Source organism: Crinia signifera, chromosome 2 (genome assembly GCF_055691185.1).
Source record: "Crinia signifera chromosome 2, ASM5569118v1, whole genome shotgun sequence".
Taxonomy (NCBI): Eukaryota; Metazoa; Chordata; class Amphibia; order Anura; family Myobatrachidae; genus Crinia; species Crinia signifera.
The window spans coordinates 301,865,655-301,885,963 of record NC_139218.1 but is presented as its reverse complement, the minus strand read 5'-3'; the positions used below and the strand labels follow the sequence as shown (position 1 = coordinate 301,885,963).

Sequence of the window (20,309 nt, the reverse complement as noted above, 5' to 3'; positions counted from 1 at the left end):
GCACTGGGGGGGACATCGTACACACGGGGGGCAATGGTGGGGGGGCAGGGTACACACGGGGTTACAGCGTACACATGGGGGCAATGGGGGGGGCAGCATACACATGGGGGGAACAGGGTACAGCGTACACACAGGGGCACTGGGGGGGCAGCATACACACGGGGGCACTGGGGGGGCAGCATACACACAGGGGCACTGGGGGGGCAGCACACACACAGGGGCACTGTGGGGGAAGCACACACACGGGGGCACTGGGGGGGAAGCACACACACGGGGGGCACTGGGGGGGAAGCACACACACGGGGGGCACTGGGGGGAAGCACACACGGGGGGCACTTGGGGGGGCAGCGTACACACGGGGGCAGCGTACACACGGGGGGCACTGCGGGACAGCGTACACACGGGGGGGCGCACTGGGGAAGGGGACAGCGTACACACGGGGGGCACTGGGGGGGGAAGGACAGCACACACAGGGGGGGCACTAGGGGGGCAGCGTACACACAGGGGGGAGGCACTGGGGGGGCAGCGTACACACAGGGGGTGGGACACTGGGGGGGGGTACAGCCTACACATGGGGGGGCACGGGGGGGGACAGCCTACACATGGGGGGGCACGGGGAGGACAGCATACACACGGAGGGGGGGGGGCACTGGGGGGACAGCATACACACGGGGGTGCACTGGGGGGGACAGCATACACACGGGGGTGCATTGGGGGAGACAGCATACACACGGGGAGAGGGGACAGAGGAGGACAGCGTAAACACAGGGGGGCACTAGTGGGGACAGCGTACTCACGGGGGGGACAGCGTACACACGGGTGGGACTGTTCATATGGGGGGCACTGGTGGGGACAGCATACACACGGGTGCACTGGGGGGGAGCGTACACTCAGGGGCACTGGGGGGACAGGGTACATACAGGGACAGTGGGGGGACGGATTTACCTGAGTGCAGCTGCATTACAGGGGGGGACAGAGTACACACGGAGGGCACTGGGGAGACAGCATACAAACGGCGGGCACTGTGGGGGACAGCGTACACACGGCAGGCAGTGGGGGGGACAGGGTACATACAGGGACAGTGGGGGGGACAGGGTGTGCACAGGGATAGTGGGGATAGTGGACAGGGTACACACAGGGACAGTGGGGGGATGGATTTACCTGGGTGCAGCTGCTCCTCTGATGGCCCGGGTGGCTGCTTGCTTTCTGTCTTCTGGATGGCGGAGGCAACTCAAGGCCGGGGCTTCACCAGACTGTTAGGCCGCAGGCTGTGGAAGCACCTGAACCTAGTCCCGTCGAGTCCCGGCGGCAGCATGGGGAGGACAGAGTCTGGGCAGGAAATATAACAACAACAACAACAACATCAACAATGTGTACACACGGGGGGCACTGGGGGGGGGGCAGCATACACACGGGGGCCAATGGGGGGGCCGGGACTGCGTACGCACTGGGGGCGGGACAGCGTACACATGGGGCACTGGGGGTACAGTGTACACATGGGGGAGCACTGGGGGGGGGGTTGGGGGGACAGCGCACACACGGGGGGCACTGGGGGGGGGACAGCATACACACGGGGGGCACTGGGGGGGCAGCGTACACACGGGGGGCACTGGAGGGGGACAGCGTACACACGGGGGCACAGCGTACACACGGGGGGGCCTTGGGGGGACAGTGGACACACGGGGGGCACTGGGGGGACAGCGTACACACGGGGGGGCACTGGGGGGACAGCGTATGCACACGGGGGCACTGGGGGGACAGCGTATACACACGGGGGCACTGGGGGGACAGCGTACACACGGGGGGGCACTGGGGGGACAGCGTATACACAGGGGGGCACTAGGGGGACAGCGTACACACAGGGGGCACGGGGGGCAGCGTACACATGGGGGGGCACAGCATACACACAGGGGGGCAGTGGGGGGTAGGTGTACACATGGGGAGGGGCACTGGTCGGAAAGCGTACACATGGGGGGGCACTGGGGGAAAAGCGTACACACGGGGGCACAGCGTACACACGGGGGGGCCTTGGGGGGACAGTGGACACACGGGGGGGGGTACTGGGGGGGACAGCGTACAAATGGGGGGGTGCACTGGGGGGACAGCGTACACACGGGGGGGCACTGGGGGGACAGCGTATACACACGGGGGGCACTGGGGGGACAGCGTATACACAAGGGGGGCACAGCGTATACACAGGGGGGGCACTGGGGGGACAGCGTACACACAGGGTGCACTGGGGGGGCAGCGTACACATGGGGGGCACAGCATACACACGGGGGGGCACTGGGGGGTAGGCGTACACATGGGGGGGCACTGGGGGGAAGCGTACACACGGGGGGGGCACTGGGGGGAAAGTGTACACACGGGGGGCACTGGGGGGACAGTGTACACACGGGGGGGGGGACTGGGGGGACAGCGTACACACGGAGGGCACTGGGGGGACAGCGTACACACAGGGGGCACTGGGGGGACAGCGTACACACGGGGGGCACTGGGGGGACAGCGTACACGGGGGCACAGCGTACACACGGGGGGGGCACTGGGGGGACAGCATACACACAGGGGGGCACTGGAGAGATAGCGTACACACGGGGGGCGGCAATGGGGGGACAGCATACACATGGGGGGCACTGGTGGGACAGCATATACACGGGGGCACTGAGGGGACAGCGTACACATGGTGGGGATAGCGTACACACGGAAGTGCACTGGGGGGGACACAGAGTACACACGGGGGCACTGGGGGGGGCAGCGTACACATGGGGGGCACAGCATACACACGGGGGGCACTGGGGGGTAGGCGTACACATAGGGGGGCACTGGGGGGAAAGCGTACACATGGGGGGGCACTGGGGGGAAAGCGTACACACGGGGGCACTGGGGGGATAGCGTACACACGGGGGGCACTGGGGGGACAGCGTACACACTGGGGGGACAGCGTACACACAGGGGGGCACTGGGGGGACAGCGTACACACGGGGGGCACTGGGGGGACAGCGTACACACGGGGGGCACTGGGGGGACAGCGTACACACGGTGGGGGATAGCGTACACACGGAAGTGCACTGGGGGGGGACACAGAGTACACACGGGGGCACTGGGGGGGCACAGCGCACACGGGGGGCACAGCATACACACGGGGGGCACTGGGGGGACAGCGTACACACGGGGGCACTGGGGGACAGGGTACACACAGGGACAGTGGGGGGACGTATTTACCTGGGTGCAGCTGCTCCTCTGATGACCAGGGTGGCTTCTTTCTGCCTTCCCGGTGGCGGAGGCATCTCAAGGAAGCACTTCAATCTGGTCCGCAGGCTGTGGAAGCGTCTCAGTCCCGGCGGTACCATGGCGTGGTCAGCGTCTGGGCAGGAAACATAACAATAATATTAAAGGGCACAGCGTTCACACGAAGGGGGGCACAGCGTACACACGGAGGGGGGGCACAGCGTATACGGGAGGGGGCACAGCGTACACACAGGGGGGGGGGCAACCAGCGTACCCACGGGGGCACTGGGGGGGGCGAACAGCGTACACACGGGGGCACTGGGGGGGTGGGGGCGAACAGTGTACACACGGGGGCACTGGGGGGGCGAACAGCGTACACAGGGGGGCACTGGGGGGCGGACAGCGTACACAGGGGGGCGGACAGCGTACACAGGGGGGCGGACAGCGTACACAGGGGGGCGGACAGCGTACACAGGGGGGCGGACAGCGTACACAGGGGGGCGGACAGCGTACACACGGGAGCGGACACCGTACACACGGGGGCGGACAGCGTACACACGGGGGCGGACAGCGTACACACGGGGGCACAGCGTACACACGGGGGCTGGGAACAGTGTACATGGGAGGGAGACATCGTACACACACGGGGGGCACGGGGGGAGCGTACACACATAGGGGGGGGCACTGGGGGGGCAGCGTACACACAGGGGGGGGGACATCGTACACACGGGGGCGGACAGCGTACACACGGGAGCGGACACCGTACACACGGGGGCGGACAGCGTACACACGGGGGCACAGCGTACACACGGGGGCCGGGAACAGTGTACATGGGAGGGAGACATCGTACACACACGGGGGGCACGGGGGGAGCGTACACACATAGGGGGGGGCACTGGGGGGGCAGCGTACACACAGGGGGGGGGACATCGTACACACAGGGGGGGACATCGTACTCACAGGGGGGGGCACTGGGTGGGACAGCGTACACACGGGGAAGCGGGCACTAGGGGGACAGCGTACACGGGGGGCAATGTGGGGGCAGCATACACATGGGGGGGCAGCATATATGGGGGGCACAGGGTACACACGGGGGCACTGGGGGGCAGCATTCACAGGGGCACTGGGGGGGCAGCACACACAGGGGCACTGGGGGGGCCGCGTACACACGGGGGGCACTGGGGGGACAGCGTACACACGGGGGTGGCACTGGGGAAGGGGACAGCGTACACGGGGGGCATTGGGGGGGGAAGAACAGCATACACACGGGGGGCACTGGGGGGAAGGACAGCGTACACACACAGGAGGGGCACTGGGGGGGCAGCGTACACACAGGGGGGGAGGCACTGGGGGGACAGCGTACACACGGAGGGGGGGGCACTGGGGGGGACAGCATACACACGGGGGGCGCACTGGGGGAGACCGCGTGCACACGGGGGGAGGGGACTGAGGAGGACAGCGTAAACACAGGGGGGCACTGGGGGGTCAGCGTACGCACGGGGGGAAGCGTACACACGGGGGGCACTGGTGGGAACAGCGTACACATGGGTGCACTGAGGGGGGAAGCGTACACACAGGGGCACTGGGGGGACATTGTACATACAGGGACAGTGGGGGGACGGATTTACCTGAGTGCAGCTGCAGTACAGGGGTGGACAGAGTACACACGGGGGCACTGGGGGGGACAGCGTACACACGGGGGACAGCGTACACACGGGGGGACAGCATACACACGGGGGGACAGAGTACACACGGGGGGCACTGGAGGGCGGACAGCGTACACACGAGGGCACTGGGGGGGCGGACAGCGTACACACGAGGGCACTGGGGGGGGCGGACAGCGTACACATCGGGGCACTGGGGGGGCGGACAGCGTACACACGGGAGCAAACAGCGTACACAAGGGGGCGAACAGCGTACACACGGGGGCACGGACAGCGTACACACGGGGGCACGGACAGCGTACACACGGGGGCACGGACAGCGTACACACGGGGGCACGGACAGCGTACACACGGGGGCACGGACAGCGTACACACGGGGGCACGGACAGCGTACACACGGGGGCACGGACAGCGTACACATGGGGGCACGGACAGCGTACACACGGGGGCACTGGGGGGGCGGACAGCGTACACACGGGGACACTGGGGGGGGCGGACAGCGTACACATGGGGGCACTGGGGGGGGCGAACAGCGTACACAAGGGGGCGAACAGCGTACACACGGGGGCACTGGGGGGCGAACAGCGTACACAGGGGGAGTGGACAGCGTACACACAGGGGCACACTGGGGGGTGGACAGCGCACACACGGAGGGACTGGGGGGCGGACAGTGCACACGGGGGCACTGGGGGGCGAACAGCACACACGGGGGCACTGGGGGGCGAGCAGCACACACGGGGGGCACTTGGGGGCGGACAGCGTACACACGAGGGCACTGGGGGGCGGAGAGCGTACACACGGGGGCACTGGGGGGCGGACAGCGTACACAAGGGGGCGAACAGCGTACACACGGGGCACTGGGGGGCGGACAGCGTACACACGGGGGCACTGGGGGGGCGGACAGCGTACACACAGGGGCACACTGGGGGGTGGACAGCGCACACACGGGGGGACTGGGGGGCGGACAGCGCACACAGGGGCACTGGGGGGGCGGACAGCGTACACACAGGGGCACACTGGGGGGTGGACAGCGCACACACGGGGACACTGGGGGGCGAACAGCACACACGGGGGCACTGGGGGGCGAACAGCGTACACACGGGACACTGGGGGGCGGACAGCGTACACACGGGGGCACTGGGGGGGCGGACAGCGTACACACGGGGGCACTGGGGGGCGGACAGCGTACACAGGGGGGCACTGGGGGGCGGACAGCGTACACAGGGGGGCGGACAGCGTACACACAGGGACACACTGGGGGGTGGACAGCGCACACACAGGGGCACACTGGGGGGCGGACAGCGCACACAGGGGGGCACTGGGGGGCGGACAGCGTACACAGGGGGGCGGACAGCGTACACACAGGGACACACTGGGGGGTGGACAGCGCACACACAGGGGCACACTGGGGGGCGAACAGCGCACACATGGGGGCACTGGGGGCGAACAGCACACACGGGGGCACTGGGGGGCGAACAGCACACACGGGGGCACTGGGGGGCGGACAGCGTACACAGGGGGGCACTGGGGGGCGGACAGCGTACACAGGGGGGCGGACAGCATACACACAGGGACACACTGGGGGGTGGACAGCGCATACACAGGGGCACACTGGGGGGCGAACAGCGCACACATGGGGGCACTGGGGGCGAACAGCACACACGGGGGCACTGGGGGGCGAACAGCACACACGGGGGCACTGGGGGGCGAACAGCGCACACATGGGGGCACTGGGGGTGAACAACATACACACGGGGCACTGGGGGTTGAACAGCGTACACACAGGGACAGTGGGGGGGATGGATTTACCTGGGTGCAACTGCTCCTCTGATGACCAGGGTGGCTTCTTTCTGCCTTCCCGGTGGCGGAGGCATCTCAAGGAAGCGCTTCAATCTGGTCCGCAGGCTGTGGAAGCGTCTCAGTCCCGGCGGTACCATGGCGTGGTCAGCGTCTGGGCAGGAAACATAACAATAATATTAAAGGGCACAGCGTTCACACGAAGGGGGGCACAGCGTACACACGGAGGGGGGGCACAGCGTATACGGGAGGGGGCACAGCGTACACACAGGGGGGGGGCAACCAGCGTACCCACGGGGGCACTGGGGGGGGGGCGAACAGCGTACACACGGGGGCACTGGGGGGGGGTGGGGGCGAACAGTGTACACACGGGGGCACTGGGGGGGCGAACAGCGTACACAGGGGGGCACTGGGGGGCGGACAGCGTACACAGGGGGGCGGACAGCGTACACAGGGGGGCGGACAGCGTACACAGGGGGGCGGACAGCGTACACACGGGGGCGGACAGCGTACACACGGGAGCGGACACCGTACACACGGGGGCGGACAGCGTACACACGGGGGCGGACAGCGTACACACGGGGGCACAGCGTACACACGGGGGCCGGGAACAGTGTACATGGGAGGGAGACATCGTACACACACGGGGGGCACGGGGGGAGCGTACACACATAGGGGGGGGCACTGGGGGGCAGCGTACACACAGGGGGGGGGGGGACATCGTACACACGGGGGCGGACAGCGTACACACGGGAGCGGACACCGTACACACGGGGGCGGACAGCGTACACACGGGGGCGGACAGCGTACACACGGGGGCACAGCGTACACACGGGGGCCGGGAACAGTGTACATGGGAGGGAGACATCGTACACACACGGGGGGCACGGGGGGAGCGTACACACATAGGGGGGGGCACTGGGGGGGCAGCGTACACACAGGGGGGGGGACATCGTACACACAGGGGGGGACATCGTACTCACAGGGGGGGGCACTGGGTGGGACAGCGTACACACGGGGAAGCGGGCACTAGGGGGGACAGCGTACACGGGGGGCAATGTGGGGGCAGCATACACATGGGGGGGCAGCATATATGGGGGGCACAGGGTACAGCGTACACACGGGGGCACTGGGGGGCAGCATTCACAGGGGCACTGGGGGGGGCAGCACACACAGGGGCACTGGGGGGGCCGCGTACACACGGGGGGCACTGGGGGGACAGCGTACACACGGTGGTGGCACTGGGGAAGGGGACAGCGTACACGGGGGGCATTGGGGGGGGGAAGAACAGCATACACACGGGGGGGCACTGGGGGGGAAGGATAGCGTACACACACAGGAGGGGCACTGGGGGGGGTAGCGTACACACAGGGGGGGAGGCACTGGGGGGACAGCGTACACACGGAGGGGGGGGCACTGGGGGGGACAGCATACACACGGGGGGCGCACTGGGGGAGACCGCGTGCACACGGGGGGAGGGGACTGAGGAGGACAGCGTAAACACAGGGGGGCACTGGGGGGTCAGCGTACGCACGGGGGGAAGCGTACACACGGGGGGCACTGGTGGGAACAGCGTACACATGGGTGCACTGAGGGGGGAAGCGTACACACAGGGGCACTGGGGGGACATTGTACATACAGGGACAGTGGGGGGACGGATTTACCTGAGTGCAGCTGCAGTACAGGGGTGGACAGAGTACACACGGGGGCACTGGGGGGGACAGCGTACACACGGGGGGCACGGGGGGACAGCGTACACACGGGGGGACAGCGTACACACGGGGGGACAGCGTACACACGGGGGGACAGCGTACACACGGGGGGACAGCGTACACACGGGGGGCACTGGGGGGCGGACAGCGTACACACGAGGGCACTGGGGGGGCGGACAGCGTACACACGAGGGCACTGGGGGGGGCGGACAGCGTACACATCGGGGCACTGGGGGGGCGGACAGCGTACACACGGGAGCGAACAGCGTACACAAGGGGGCGAACAGCGTACACACGGGGGCGAACAGCGTACACACGGGGGCACGGACAGCGTACACACGGGGGCACGGACAGCGTACACACGGGGGCACGGACAGCGTACACACGGGGGCACGGACAGCGTACACACGGGGGCACGGACAGCGTACACACGGGGGCACGGACAGCGTACACACGGGGGCACGGACAGCGTACACACGGGGGCACGGACAGCGTACACATGGGGGCACGGACAGCGTACACACGGGGGCACTGGGGGGGCGGACAGCATACACACGGGGACACTGGGGGGGCGGACAGCGTACACATGGGGGCACTGGGGGGGGGGGGGAACAGCGTACACAAGGGGGCGAACAGCGTACACACGGGGGCACTGGGGGGCGAACAGCGTACACAGGGGGAGTGGACAGCGTACACACAGGGGCACACTGGGGGGTGGACAGCGCACACACGGAGGGACTGGGGGGGCGGACAGTGCACACGGGGGCACTGGGGGGCGAACAGCACACACGGGGGCACTGGGGGGCGAACAGCACACACGGGGGCACTGGGGGGCGAACAGCGTACACACGGGACACTGGGGGGCGGACAGCGTACACACGGGGGCACTGGGGGGGCGGACAGCGTACACACGGGGGCACTGGGGGGGCGGACAGTGTACACACGGGGGCGGACAGCGTACACACGGGGGCACTGGGGGGCGAACAGTGTACACACGGGACACTGGGGGGCGGACAGCGTACACACGGGGGCACTGGGGGGGCTGACAGCGTACACACGGGGGCACTGGGGGGGGGGCGGACAGCGTACACACGGGGCACTGGGGGGGCGGACAGCGTACACACGGGGGCACTGGGGGGCGAACAGCGTACACACGGGGGCACTGGGGGGCGAACAGCGTACACACGGGGGCAAACAGCGTACACACGGGGGCAAACAGCGTACACACGGGGGCAAAAAGCGTACACACGGGGGAAAAAAGCGTACACACGGGGGCAAACAGCGTACACACGGGGGCAAACAGCGTACACACGGGGGCACTGGGGGGCGGACAGCGTACACAGGGGGGCACTGGGGGGCGGACAGCGTACACAGGGGGGCGGACAGCGTACACACAGGGACACACTGGGGGGTGGACAGCGCACACACAGGGGCACACTGGGGGGGCGGACAGCGCACACAGGGGGGCACTGGGGGGCGGACAGCGTACACAGGGGGGCGGACAGCGTACACACAGGGACACACTGGGGGGTGGACAGCGCACACACAGGGGCACACTGGGGGGCGAACAGCGCACACATGTGGGCACTGGGGGCGAACAGCACACACGGGGGCACTGGGGGGCGAACAGCACACACGGGGGCACTGGGGGGCGGACAGCGTACACAGGGGGGCGGACAGCATACACACAGGGACACACTGGGGGGTGGACAGCGCATACACAGGGGCACACTGGGGGGCGAACAGCGCACACATGGGGGCACTGGGGGCGAACAGCACACACGGGGGCACTGGGGGGCGAACAGCACACACGGGGGCACTGGGGGGCGAACAGCACACACATGGGGGCACTGGGGGTGAACAACATACACACGGGGCACTGGGGGTTGAACAGCGTACACACAGGGACAGTGGGGGGGATGGATTTACCTGGGTGCAACTGCTCCTCTGATGACCAGGGTGGCTTCTTTCTGCCTTCCCGGTGGCGGAGGCATCTCAAGGAAGCGCTTCAATCTGGTCCGCAGGCTGTGGAAGCGTCTCAGTCCCGGCGGTACCATGGGGTGGTCAGCGTCTGGGCAGGAAACATAATAATAATATTAAAGGACACATCGTTCACACGGAGGGGGGGGCACAGCGTACACACGGAGGGGGGGGGGGCTCAGCGTACACATGGAGGGGGGGGGGCACAGCATACACACGGAGGGGGGGCACAGCGTACACACGGAGGGGGGGCACAGCGTACACACGGAGGGGGGGGCACAGCGTACACACGGGGGGGCACAGCGTACACACGGGGGGGCACAGCGTACACACGGGGGGGCACAGCGTACACACGGGGGGCACAGCGTACACACGGGGGGGCACAGCGTACACACGGGGGGGCACAGCGTACACACGGGGGGCACAGCGTACACACGGGGGGCACAGCGTACACATGGGGGGGGCACAGCGTACACACGGGGGGCACAGCGTACACACGGGGGGGGCACAGCGTACTCATGGGGGGCACAGCGCACACACGGGGGACACAGCGCACACACGGGGGGCACAGCGCACACACGGGGGGCACAGCGCACACACTGGGGGGGCACAGCGCACACACTGGGGGGGCACAGCGCACACACTGGGGGGGCACAGCGTACACACTGGGGGGGCACAGCGCACACACTGGGGGGGCACAGCGCACACACTGGGGGGGGCACAGCGCACACACGGGGGGCACAGCGCACACACGGGGGGCACAGCATACACATGGGGGGGCACAGCATACACATGGGGGGGCACAGCATACACATGGGGGGGCACAGCATACACATGGGGGGGCACAGCATACACATGGGGGGGCACAGCATACACATGGGGGGGCACAGCGTATACAGTGAGGGGGGGCAGGGGACACACGGGGGCAGTGAGGGGGGCGGGGGACACACGGGGGCAGTGAGGGGGGGGCCATGCACTGACATGCAGCAGCTGCGGCTCTGCTACACCACTGGCACCTACAGCGGGTCCCCCCACCACCAACCCCAGGACCAGCCTTACTAGCACATTAAGCAAAACAAGCCACCCACCCACCCACAAGAATACTTGCAGCCGCGGCGCTGCAGACTCGGGAGGGGAAGCTTTCTGGTTTGTCTGTGTAAACACACAGCTGCCGGCCGCCGCGCGCATACACACTCTGACATGAGCGCCGCAGCAGCACGGGCTCATGTCAGTGTGTGTATGCGCGCGGCGGCCGGGAGCTTCGTGTTTTAAACAGGCAAACCAGAAAGCTTCCCCTCCCTGCGGCGCAATTATTCTTGTGGATGTGTGGGTGTTTTTACCCTTTTGGCTCCTGTCCCCTTGGAGGGATTGCGGGGCTGCGGGCTCCCCTCTGTAGGCAGCGCCGAGCGGCAGCAGATCTAGCCCCTCGCATCTCCGTCGGCCATCTTGGTACACCCAAGTGAGGCCTCTGACTGTACTCCCCCTATTGGACGCACTGCGCATGCGCAACAAGTTGGAGCTCCTATCTTTATAATGGGGGACGTTTCACTAAATTTAATAAAAACTGTACCTATCTGAAAATCCTCAACCCCAAAAGGCACTCCACTGGGACAATATCTACCTAATAAAACAAACCCCAAGTCTCAATTGTTACCCTACCCCGAGTTATGCCTTCCCAAAAAACCCCTCATAGACTAACATGGGTGACAAAGTGTCATTTCGCGAGTGTCAGAAAAAAACTGGCAGTTGGAAGTTTAGATCGCTCCCAATTGGTCATTTTTTAATATTTCGCCCTGAAATTTGGCACGCAGCACCGGTTGACGATTCTACGCGTACATGCCAAATTTCAGCTCAGTACGCCCAGTCACTTTTGAGGTGCAGTCCCTCAAACACCATGCCCCCATCCGAAAAGTTCCCTATGGGAAAAATCCGTTCGTTGGATTCAGCCTTAATATAAGGGCACTACCGTGCCCTTATAATATATATATATATATATAGTATAATGTGCTTCCCATACCTGTAGTATAGAATAAAATTAGTCTCCCTTCTGAGAATTGGAATGCCACATTGCTTTTTGAACCCATGCATTGACCTGTTCCGCCAGACTTTCTCCATGCATCATGCAGGAAAGGAAGCTGTCATGCTGCCCTAGCAGGTTCCGCCCCTAGGCATGTCCCTGAAGTGCCTAGTGGGAAATCTGGCACTTCATGACAGGTGAAAACAACCAAAATCGTCATGGTACCACCACAAGCCGGCATGTGCCTTATCAACTTGGGCCCATGGCCTCATTGTCCTGCACCACTCCCAAACCCTACCAGCAGCCTAAAACAGCTTAATCCATGACTCATCAGATCACAGCACATCTTGCTAGCCCTCCAGAGTCAAATTAGCAATGCTACAAGCCCAGGGGAGGAACTGCGGGTCTTCTGCTCCCATATCCCATAAAAAGCTAAAGAAAATGTACTGACCTGCTGGATAAGTACCTTACCTAATACACCTGCATTGAATGTGGATGTGGTTCAGACCAGTGTCTTGTGTCTGTTACCATTGCCAGGTGCCACTGATCACTATCATTGTGCACTCTTGGTTAGTCACTCTGCTGTCCACAGTGGGTTGTGATACAGGCCTTGCCATTTCCAAGATGTCACAGTATGGTGGCACTACCTATCATTAACTTAACTCATTACTTTTTACATTTCCGTATACATTGCTCCTTTTTAGAATGAACAAGAAAAGAAAGGGGTGTTGAGCTGCACTTGGTATAACTTTGTAAAAAGTGAGGTAATGAAACCTGTAAAGTTGGGTGAAAAAAATGAGGGATTGGTTGATCTAGTACAAAAAGATTTAATGTCTAAAATACATATAGCCAGAATACATTGATAATTCTCTAAAATCACATAAAATTCGTATCTCACCAACCAAACTGGGGAAAATGTATGGCCCGGAGAGTCCCAAGAGTCCTGTATAGGGCTGAGATGTAAATCGTCCTGTATGGAGCTGCAATGATATGCCCAATTGGAGCAGTAGGGAGGGAGGACCAGATGTAAGAATAAGGAGCGGCTTAAGTTGACACGGATTGCAGACTCCCTCCGCTGGATGGACTGGAGCGGGATGGGTCCTCTTCCTCTACCTTACTGTAGGAATTTGTAATCCAAATGGAACCAGTGGAGGTGGTATTACCGGACTGGGATCTGTGCGTGGCCCAAGGGGACCCCCAGGTCCTGGTGAGGCGTGATGGTTGTCTCCAATGTAGCAGATGGTGGGGAGGACTTGAAGATGTTGATAAGGAGCGGACCAGGATGGCACAAATAACTGACTCCCTCCGCTGGATGGAATAGAGCGGGATACAGTCCTCGACCTCAACCTTGCTGCTAGGACTTGGTGGTCCAATTGGACAAAGGGTGGTAAGTGTGTGCACAAATAAGCACTTCCGGGTTCTTTAGGGGTACCAGTTTGGTATTCTGGAAGGAGATAGAAACCTAAGAAAGGACTCAGGTTTCTATCTCCTTCCAGAGGTCGAGGACTGTATCCCGCTCTATTCCATCCAGTGGAGGGAGTCGGTTATTTGTGCCATCCTGGGCCGCTCCTTATCAACATCTTTAAGTCCTCCCCACCATCTGCTACATTGGAGACAACCATCACGCCTCACCAGGACCTGGGGGTCCCCTTGGGCCACGCACAGATCCCAGTCCGGTAATACCACCTCCACTGGTTCCATTTGGATTACAAATTCCTACAGTAAGGTAGAGGTAGAGGACCCATCCCGCTCCAGTCCATCCAGCGGAGGGAGTCGGCAATCTGTGTCAACTTAAGCCGCTCCTTATTCTTACATCTGGTCCTCCCTCCCTACTGCTCCAATTGGGCATATCATTGCAGCTCCATACAGGACGATTTACATCTCAGCCCTATACAGGACTCTTGGGACTCTCCGGGCCATACATTTTCCCCAGTTTGGTTGGTGAGATACGAATTTTATGTGATTTTAGAGAATTATCAATGTATTCTGGCTATATGTATTTTAGACATTAAATCTTTTTGTACTAGATCAACCAATCCCTACTTTACAGGTTTCATTACCTCACTTTTTACAAAGTTATACCAAGCGCAGCTCAACACCCCTTTCTTTTCTTGTTCATTCAGTACAGGACTAACTATCCTGTCCCAGAGCAGCAGCTAGGGAAACACAGCTCCAGCCAGGCGCACCTGCACCCAGACCCACTCTGTGTGGTCAGGGTCACCACCACCCCTTTTTCTCCTTTTTAGAATACCTTAATTGTATAGCCCAATCTATTGTGTCTTTTTATACTTGCAAGTAGGTTCATATTTTAGCCCCTATTCTGATGTGTACCTGTAGGGGAATAATTTTTCACAACTGTGCATGCGCATTATATATTGTGTACATCATCTATACAGATTTCAAAAGATTGAATATTGGTTTTTATGTTACAAATTTATTGATTTTTTTTTGTTTAGGAAAATAACTCTTATTGTATTGTCAGTTTATTTGAATCTTTATTTTTTAAAATAAATTATCTCCCACATATACTAGCAATAATTATATCACTTTTTTTATTGAATTTATTAAATTTTTGGTCATAATAAAATGCATAAATAATAAAATGCATATGATACATTTATTTTTTGCCCGTAATTTCTAGTTAACCATTTCTCTTTTAATTTTTACCATTCTTTTTATTCTGTGAAAAGCGGTGCAGTGTAAATCAATGATAATGGCTTATTTGCATATTGTGCTTAGAGTGTAGTGGTGTATACAGTGTATTATGGGATAGTGGCTGCCACAGAAGGCAATTACAAATCCATTTCAAGCAGTTTTATTCTTTGAATTGTTTCAAATAGCAAGCTGTATTTTTATTTTGTCTGTTAAAGTTTTCTGTTCCCCCATTATTTTCTGACCTCACTTCCTTATTTTTTTTATCATCAATCTGTATACCATTCATTTTCTTATTACAGTACAAAAGCTTCGAAAGCTAGTTGCCTCTGTGAGAGAGAACGAGATGTAGTTTCACTTGCTGTCATAGGCGAATCTAGGGGGTGGTCCGGGGGTGCACAGGACCACCCATTAGCCCATTTTGTAGCTGAGGGATGGGGCTTTCCAACGAGCCCAGCCCCGTGTCTCTAGCCCCCTGGGAACCGGAGATACTGCCAGGCAAATCTGGACAGTTTTCCCTATAGGATAACATGGGACCCGCTAATTCCGACCCCCACCCAGTGGCTGCCAGTTCCCCCTTCAGCATCACTGAAGCTCGAGGTTGATCTCAGTCGAACCCAAATTGCTGGGCCTTCAATCTGATACCAGGCTTGATCCATATGGGTTAATTGGTTCCAGGGATATTGAGGTTAAACCGTTTTTTTTTTCCATTTCTTAAATGTAATTTCATGACTGTTTATGTTCTTTGAGGGCAGATTTCTCTGGAACCAAACAGCCCAGTTTCACGGAACCAAAATCATTCAAAGCCAACTCAAAAGTTCTTCAATATGTAAATGGGTCAGTTAGTTTCGAAGATATAGCTGGTTGGTGAAAGGGAGGTAGGGAGAGGGGAGTGGTTGTCTCTCCCCCTCACACCAGAAAATGCAGGGACTAGGCTGGTGTATAAGGGGTCAGCCTGGAAATGTCCCTGCATGATCCTGCATGGTGTGCGGCATCATGTGTAATGGGTACTATGGTGTGCGGCATCATGTGTAATGGGTACTATGGTGCCATCAAGCAAGAACCCGCTAGCAATGAGCACGTAGGTAAACAGCACTTATGTGGCACAATGTGTAATGGGCATTATGGTGTGTGGCCTTATGTGTAATTGGCATTACGGCGTGTGGCTTTATGTGTAATGGGTATTACGAAGTTTGCTAAAATGTGTAATGGGCATTACTGTGTATGGTCTAAAGTGTAATACCACACCCCTTTTTGCGATGCCACACCTCCTTCCCATGAGGCCAAGCCCCCTTTTGCCGCGCGGCTATGCCGCGCAAAGGTCCCCCTGCTGTTGTGTCTAGATCTGGGACCATCCATTACCATAATTCTACATTCGCCTATGCTTGCTGCCAACAGTCAGTGTTTTGGAGACACATGGACAATAGACATATATAGATGATGTGTCAGACCAGTCGCTATTTAAACTCATTGCATAACTATAAACTTCCACTTACTATCATTCTATACAGTCAATGCACACTATCAGTGGCGTAAGTTTGTCCCAGTTGCCCGGAGGCAAGATGAATATTGGCGCCCCCCCCACCACCACCACAAACACACACAAAACTTTATTAAAAATATATATAGTCTGTTATGAAATATAGATTATATACTGTATGTATATACAGAAAGTGAAGGAGAACACATATATATTTCAGAACTCAGCCACAGAAGCGATTTTGATGGCTTTTAATTAATGGATTTAAACTGGCAGTGGTGGAGAGGTGCCCCCTTGAGTGCAGGAGCCCGGCGGCAGATGACTCCATTGCCTCCCAGAGTTCTGCCTCTGCACACTATCATTTGTTTGTGGAGGGGTTGCTTGGGATGAGTAATATAAATGTACCAATGATGTATGTGGACACATCTATATATAGGTGGGGGATTGCTATTGGTAACTTGGGACATCATATACAGGGAAGAGAGAGAGAGAGATTGGTGATAGTTATATAATACTGTATATACATTATTATTATTATTATTACTACTACTACTACTACTACTACTACTACTACTACTACTACTACTACTACTACTACTACTATACACAAAATATGTATTTGTATACTCTTCACTACTACTGAAGTTTGATGTCAGATTAAGACACTTTTTTTTATAATTTACATCTACAGTACATATTAATCCTAGTATATGAAGTACTGTAATATTTGCTTATTTTGTTAACACCCCCTAGAGTACATTTTATACATTTTTGAAGGAACAATAGCTGCAAAACACGACAGTACTTTCTGTTAATACTTTGTATTATCGCTTATCACTTGGGTGTGGACGGTGGAGAGATACATATCTGTCACAATTACTTATCTGGCTTCTCTTAATAAAGAGCTTTATAAGCAGTATATTTTTTGTCCACTAGGGAGTAGCAGAGACTTATATATAACTTATGAACATTTATTTCATGTTTAGCTGCGTCCATAGAATTTAATGTGGGGATAAAATCATTTTTATATTAATTTAAAATAATTTAAGTACAATTCTCGGGCATGGTCTAAAGTATCTTTTATAGAGCTTGAGTTTTAAGTAAAATAATAATAATAATTTATGGGTGTGCTTAGTGGTCACGGTGACCCCATGCCATGATCCCATTCACAACGCTGATCATACCCACCACCCAGGCAGCAGCTCCTGCAGCGCTGCCAGTCAGGGCTCCCTCCTTCTGTGACTCCCAGTGCTTTAAAGTGAGCTGCCCCTTGGCAGCATTGTTTTTCTGCGCCAGGGGTCAAAGAGCAGCAAGAAGTCTGTAGGTGTGTGCTGCAGCTGCGTGGAAGTGAGGGGGGTCGGACCAGGGCCCCCACTGGGCCTTCCCAGCAAACCCGGGTAATTCGTAAGCCCCCCTCTCGGCAGCCCTGAGCACAGTCACTGCCATATGCAAATGTAGCTGATCTCCTCATTGCCCGATTGTCTTGAAAAATTTGCACTCAGAATCACCAAGCTGCAATATCGCGCTCAGAGGGCGGTATTCAATGAGCTGAATCGTTGGTCACAGCGATTCAGTTTTTTCATTCGCCAGCCAATCGCCGGTTTTTTGCTGCCAATCGCCATGCATGGGGATTCGTGGGGAGTCGCCGAGTCACCCTATTCAACGTGGCTGAGAATCGCCGGCCCTAACGGCGATTCTCAGCCAACCCTGCGTTTCCCTAAACAGCTTCATTAATGTCGTCAGTGTTTTAAAAATTGCAGTGAAATGCAAGAAAAATGCAAATTACCCTGAATAAACGCTTCCAATACAGCAGACGGCAAAATCTGGGTAATCTGCACAAAGGCCAAACGAAGGAGTGAGGTGGGGAGGAGAATCATGGGTAAGTGAGGTGCACCATGGGTAAGAACAGTGCTTTGTGGGAGAAAAAAAAAATACCTAAAAAAATTAAATATATATTTGTATAGCACTTCTACGACCATCACATCACACAAGGGCAGCAAATAATAATACATTACACTTGCACAGTTAAATAGAACACTTAAAACCAATTATTTGACATGTTCCTATAAAAGTTCACCAGAAAAAGATGACGAGGGACACTCGGTGAGGAACGGCGATATGTAACAAGAAAAAGGAATCGCCAACTTCTCATTGAATACACTTTTGGCGATTCCCCTCGACTACCGTCGATTCCCCATGCAAAATCCTATAGACTAAAAACGGCGATTTGTAGAGAATAACATTTGGCGATTGGTGCTTCATTCACCGGTCCTTATCGGCGATTATAGGTCATTGAATAGGGTGATTCGCATTAGGAGCTCCAAAAATCACCGTCAGACACGAAAAAAACACAGAATCGCCATAAAACTTGGCGATTCTGGCTCATTGAATACCGCCCAATGTATTTCGATGAGGCACAGAAGCCAATTAGATTATGTATTAACAGTTTCTTATATAGCAACACATAGTCTGCAGTGCAGATAATATTTTGTCCCTGCCCCAGTGGAGCGTACAATCTATATTAACTACCATATGTACACACACACACACACATGCACATTTACTAGGTTAATTTTGTTGTAAGCCAATTAACCTACCAGTATATATTAATTGTGGGAGGAAACCAAAGTACTCAGACTAAACTCACGCAAGCACATGGAGAATATACAAACTCCGCACAGTTAGGGCCATGGTGGGAATAAAAACCATGACCTCAGTGCTGTGAGGCAGTAATGCTAACCAACCGTGTTGCCCAATTAGATGCATAGATAAGGGATAATTCACTGAAGAGGGGGTGCAGAAAGGAGAGAAGAAGAATATTTGAGCAGGCAGTAAGTGAGGATGGGACTGCAGAACATTGCATAGAGCAAGCACTAAGGAGGGGGCAGCATAACAGAACTGATAGGATTGATTGAGGAGGGGGCTGACAGAAGTGCAGAAGACAGAACAGAAACAAAGGACAATAATAGTAGGTAGTGGGAGTTTGATGGGGTAGTAGCAAGACAGGGAATGGAGGAAGCTTCCGATGCACAACAGCAGGAAGTGTCTAGTGACTGTGAACATAATGTCAGGGACTCAGTACATAAAGGTAAATTCCACTGTGCACTCTCCTATTTTGATATATGTCATGTAACACAGATGAAAAAACAATGGAAATGGAAATATGTAATGGTAAAAGGTAATTTATTTTAAGTGAAAAAATACACAGTGCTGCGACAATATATCAAAATATATACGGTGCCTAATGAACCTTTATGTGTACCAGTGTAACCCTGTATGCAGAGTATCCAGGTAACTGCAATCATAGGCGAATCTAGAATTATGGTAATGAGTGGTCCCACATCCAGACCTAATAGCAGGGGGTCCTTTGCGCGGCGTAGCCGCGCGGCAAATGGGGGCATGGCCTCATGGGAAGGAGGCATGGCATCACAAAAAGGGGTGTGGTATTACACTTTAGACCATGCACAGTAATGCCCATTACACATTTTAGCAAACTCCGTAATACCCATTACACATAAAGCCACACGCCGTAATGCCAATTACACATTGTGCCACACATCATGATGCCCATTACACATTGTGCCACACATCATGATGCCCATTACATACTATATAACAAACCAGAATGCCAATTACATATTTGCCACGTAAGTGCTGCTTACCTACGTGCTCATTGCTAGGGGGTTCTTGCTTGATGGCACCATAGTACCCATTACACATGATGCCGCACACCATAGTACCCATTACACATGATGCCGCACACCATAGTACCCATTACA

General features: G+C 57.4%; 2 long non-coding RNA genes across 3 annotated transcripts in view; one reads left to right on the top strand and one right to left on the bottom strand.

Annotated features, from left to right (window-relative positions):
- The window catches only part of LOC146057535 (uncharacterized), a 131,417-nt gene that overhangs the window by 42,217 nt on the left and 68,891 nt on the right, over positions 1-20,309 (top strand). The gene's annotated exons all lie outside the window — the stretch shown is intronic.
- LOC146059072 (uncharacterized) lies at positions 884-11,991 on the bottom strand. Its single transcript, XR_014470136.1, has 5 exons — positions 11,722-11,991; positions 10,331-10,472; positions 6,702-6,843; positions 3,223-3,364; positions 884-1,329 (listed from the first exon to the last, which is right to left on the bottom strand). It is a non-coding gene; the product is annotated as an uncharacterized LOC146059072 (long non-coding RNA).